We start from the raw sequence: 5,618 nt of genomic DNA, 5'->3' as shown, positions 1-5,618 counted from the left end.
CGGGGCGCTGGGGAGAAATGAGGCCAAAGCCCGGGGAAAACGCTGGGGGGGAAAGCGGGGGCGGGGGGAGAGAAAAGTCACGGTCGGTGAGAAATGGTCCTCGTTACTGCTGTTTAGTATACCGATACACACTACATGTGTGGGGATATTTCCCCGCTATTAACAAAACTGTATAGGTTTTTTAATTAATAAAAATAAAAGGGTTATTTAAAAATTATTCCAAGCATTTGGAAAAGCAGTCACAGGACTGCATTTTGCAAAAGACACAGTGTTCTTGTTTATCAGATTGACTTGGCGCCTTATGATGTAAATTTCCATTTGACTTCAGTGCTGTGAACTGGGACTTGCTAAACTCTCTGAAATCGGTGCTACAGAGCCGAACGCTGTGCACCTACCTGATCCTGCAGTGCAGCTCTGAGGTTCCGACCTGAACCGGATCGTCTGGCTTCTGCAGTTGTCTGGTCTGTGGTGTGGCAAATCGCCTGGGAGAGGGGTTTTCAGTAACGCCTACTCCTTATAGCCTTAATTAACCAGCACCTTTGCAAACTACACTGGTAGCTTCTTTACAAAAAGTGAGGTCCAAACAGGGAAGGAGGCTGGACCTGAAGAGACCCAGGTTCTGATCTTATCTCTGGGGTCATAAGTTACCAGGTCTGATTTGTATTAGTGCCCGATTTTTGCAGTTTGCCTGTCTCCCATGGAAGTCAATGAGAACTGTGATCACTAAGAATATTTGAAAATCTAACCACCTGTTTAACTGCACTAAAGCTTGTAAATTTGGGGAGATAATCTTTCTTATTATTTTACATTACAAGTGAGAAGCACTTGGGGTAGCTCTATTTGCTCAGCTGTTGTGTGGCCCTGGGCAAATCACTTCATCTCTCTGATTCCCAGCGTACCTCTCTCAAGTGTTCAGAACAGCTTATCATACTACAGACTTTCTCACCTGTGTTTCTTCTAGGTTTAACTTGCCTTGATCTTCACTGGCGCCTCTAAGTGGTAGAATAATACAAATATGAATTAATTACTGCTAATTTTCTCTCTCCAACAAATAAACTTGTTCTTTGCCAGGCAGGATTTCAGACATAAGGACATTTGATACCACTATTAGCCACAGTACCAGCGTACAATATACTGTATTTTTAACAATACCTGGTGATCTGTCTCTGTCAAGAATGTGTGGCCCATGAATTTGTTACATGCACAGTAATTTAGTCATCTAGCTGCGGTGATCGCAAGTAACGTTACACTCAGTTTCTACTAGAACAGCCAAACCCTTCTCTAAAACGTTTGGATCTTCTCCCAAGGGCTGCTCATGACGACTGAGACATTCCTATCTATATTCAGACGCATACATCTAAACCAGTGAACGTCAGATCACTGCAGTTTAAAGGTTAGAGATGTGAATGGGCTCTTTTAATACTTAAATGGCACTTGAAGCTTCAACACAGAGTATGTCAATAAGTAGAACAAATTATCAAAAAATATATATATATTTGCAAGCTGGAACTAGTTAACTAAATTGTTATTTATAAAACACTAATTCAACCCAGCCAAACCATGTATCAGATGTTGCACTGGCACATATCTAAAGTCAATGCTCTTATTCACAGAAACCTACTGTTCCTCCAGCTAAAGATTTAGTAGTAGTGCCACTAAGTGTAGAGCTTATAGTGCTTCTGTAGCGAGCTGAGGGCTCACAGAAGTATGGAGCACTGTATAGGGCCATGTCCTTCTTCACAGGAGGAGGGCATCTAACAACCCTATAAGCTTGTACAAAGAACAGGTATTTAGATATTTCTTTGCCCCTTTCTGGATTTTACAAATCCTTTTACTCTGGAAGATTCATCCGGACTTTTTTATGAAACTTAATTTGGCAAAGTGCTTTGAGACCTTAACACAAAGAGCAAGGTACTTACTTAGGCTATCAAGACACAATTAAATGGGGTGATGGTGGCTCCAGGGCCCTCTGCTCTGATCTGGGGCTCTCTGGATTCCAAAATATTCCCTGATAAAAATGGAAGAAGAGGCTCTTCCGTGATCCTTTTGCAGTGTATGGCAGAACAAGCAATGCAGAGGAGACTGCCTTCTTTACATCACCCTGCATTCCCTTCCATCCAGGAAACTCTCCATATGCCCCTGGAGGGCTGCTTTAGGTGTTAGGCTGCCCTAAGTGTTAGTCTTGTAAAAGTTTCAGTGCTTCAAGCTAAACATTCCTCTCTGCACATCAGTGTGTTACATGTGTGCAAACATCCAAACTCAGTTAAAATGTCCCTCCTTAGAGAGCGAATAATATTTGTTTCTTTTCTGGTAAAGATAGTTCTTTTTCTTTCCATTTTATTTATGCTCGGCAATGGCTTTCTATAGCATCATGTCCTACAAAGGAGAGAAGCAGCTTGATGAGTATCTTGCAGATGACAAGAGATGGACTGCGGAGAGTGCTTAGATGTGAGGCCAGAGTATTAAAGCAGAAAAGTATTCAGGAAGACACTGAAATTAGTTTTTGAAAGGAGGCCTGTATTCTGGGTGCCAAGGCCTTTGGCTAGAGGTTCTCTAATGAAGAGTTTAACCGACAGCCTAGAACCTTGATTTTACTTTAAGATTCTTGATGTTATAGTTGAGCTGGTTGAGCTGTGCCAGTATTTTCCAACACAAGTAAAAGAAATTCTTGGCAGCAAATGAAAAACAGAGCAAAGCATGAAAGACAGACAAGCAGTAACTAGAGTAGCTGGTTTTATTACTAAAGTAGGGAAAGTTGGTGAATGATTCATTAAATGTAATGATTTGCAAACGTCAGGGGCACATGGAATAAGCAATCTCAGCTATTGCTGAAAGATTTTATTTCAGAAAGCCTTTTATTTTAGTTTGTAATATTACCAAATGCATTGGATGATCTTTTCTTTCATTCTTTATTTTCTTTTTTTCAACATTTAAGTATTGCTTAATCAAGGCAGTTAATGGTGAACAGTATGAACCCTGTTCTTCTTTGCCCCACACAGGAGCAGAATAGTTAGTTAAATTCTAATTGAGGTTATATCAGAGATTAACTTGGTTTACATATGTACCACATCGAAACCAGAATACTGAGATCATGTTGCAGATCAGAGCTGGTAGAGAATTCTGGTGACTGGGATTCATTCACATTTTTAGTGCACTAAAAAGTTATATTGCTTTTGGGTAAAGTATCAGACTGCTGAAGGAAAACCTCTGTCTAAACTTAGCACTTCACAATGTTAGTTAACAGAGTGATGAAAAACAACCTGTGTCCAGGAAATATTTTTGAAGCACTAACTGCATCTCCTTTCTGTGGCGTAACTGGAGTTGAAAAAATGTAGTTCTGGTGCCCTCCCCTGTTCAAAATAAGAACTAAAATAGTGAAAGAATGTATCAATCTTTATAGGATGAATGGAAAAGAGAAGAAAAGAAGACATTTCCTGTGGTGACACGAAAAAACCAGCCTGGATCCTGTTTTGCTAGATTATGTGCACATACCAACCAAAAAGATGATACTTGAATCAAAGGGCTTACAATCCAAGGCCAAAGAGAGGGAGCGGTAACAGAGTGGAGGAAACAAGGAAATAATGAACCCATGCTGTTTAGCAAAATAATAAGTTGTTTTAGCACACCAACTCAGAAACTACTACTACAACTAAAGCCCTATGGTCATTAATTTAACTACGCAATCTCCACAACTGATGAATGATCTGGTTCAGATTTGGGCCCTTATTTTCTGACTACTAGCAGAAACCATAAATAAAAGGCAGGAGAGTATGCTATCTAAACAATTAAATATGCAAATACATACATACACCACAAACAGGAGAAAACAATGTTTTTACACATCTGCCTGTACATGTTTTATTATGAAATAATATTTAACATGTTATCTGAAGATCTCACAGTCAAGTTTTATATACACACACACATGCACACACAGAGCTGAATATTTCACTGTTCATCTTGTTATCCAAGTCAATAAAGGCTTATATGATAATGCTAGTTTGGTTATTTAGTTTGCATTAGTTCATTTTTGTCTTCTGTTAATGGGCTATTTCTAAACTACTTCTCAACTAAACTACTATTTACCTGGCACCGATATCATTGGCACTCATCTCTGGATTATTCTGCATCAGCATAGCTGTGAGAAAGGGCAAACATCTATTACCTAAACTGATGTTTATAACTACTGCAATCGATCTTTCAATTATCACATGGGGCTACGGTTTGACAAACTTTTACAGAAGTTATTTCTCCTATTCCGGACAAAAGAGAAAACAAAGGGCTGTGTAACTGACACCACTTCAGGCATTGCAAGATCCCTCTCCTGCAATTATATCTCACAGTTTGTTCTACCTGCAGTGATGGAAGGAAATAATTTCTTCACTGAAAGAAATATGTAACAGATCTGTGCACTGATCCAAGATCTAAGACGAATGAGCATTCACTGGTTCCTTGTTTTGTTTATAGGACATAGAATAAATTGCTTCTTACGCAGGGCATACAGTATTTCTCTGAACAGGCTAGAGTAGCAAACTCCTCTGGAGGCTAACCGCATAGGATAACAAACTGTTATCCTGCAGGATATCCTAGGATGACAAACAAGCAGAATTGTGGGTAAACAATATTTCTGAGAAGATGAATAATGCAAAAGATGCTGTGTAAAAGTTGTTGCTTTTGCGCAAAAATCTCAAAAGCAATTAGGTGATTGGGGAGCTGAGATTCCCTTTCCACAACTGATGTACATCTTGGGGACATATTTTTAAAGGTATTTAGATGCTTAATGATGCTGATAGGTATGTAGCAGGAATTTCAAAAATGCCTCCAAAGCTAATTCTTGTTGAAAATCATGTGGGAATGGTAATTTTCTCAGAAAGCCATTCAGGTTTAGATTTGCCAGTGTATGTCTCAGTTAATAAAGACCTGACATGAGATGTCCCCCACACTGTGCCACACAGACTTATTAGCTCAAATCCAGATGCTGCATAGATGCTGTCTTCACGTGGCTTATTCAGTTGGGTTCAGCAGTGTCCCAAATCTCCCAGTGTTCATGACTTCAGGACCTGCATTCAAATTATAGGCAGGCACAGATTTCCTCGGAGAGGTCAAAAGGATTTTACTTGCCATTATCAGCAGCAACTGTCATGGCTAGTATCCACAGCATGGGATATGTCTGCAGCCCCACAGCTGTGTAGCTCCCCTGGATCCCTCCAAATCAGCACTGCATTTCTTCAGTCGTAGTGGGCTAGAGCTGTTGATTTCAGTACTATTATGCCACTGTTGAGCGAAGGTAATACAGTGCTCAGTAGGGTAATGGTTTGTTAGACAGGTTTATCGCTTTTTTTGTCAAGGGAAATTGTAGATGAAATGTAATAATCTCTGTTTCATATTTTTGTACAAAAATTTCCAAAGCCATCTGAGCGCTGAAACCTGACTCCTTTTCAATTAAACAGGAATGGGGACTACAACAACCCTTAGGCAGCTTTGAAAATCTCTGCCTTGATGTATCCTTAAATCAGATGAACAGGTTCTGAGTAATCACTTAGTTGGTGCTTCCATTTTAATAGCTTTGTATTTTTATGTCTGAGTTTATTAAAATTTCAAAGCTTAGCTTCCCTACC

This window comes from Apteryx rowi, unplaced genomic scaffold, assembly GCF_003343035.1.
Source record: "Apteryx rowi isolate R43461 unplaced genomic scaffold, aptRow1 scaffold_56, whole genome shotgun sequence".
Taxonomy (NCBI): Eukaryota; Metazoa; Chordata; class Aves; order Apterygiformes; family Apterygidae; genus Apteryx; species Apteryx rowi.
This window is presented reverse-complemented; position numbering follows the sequence as displayed.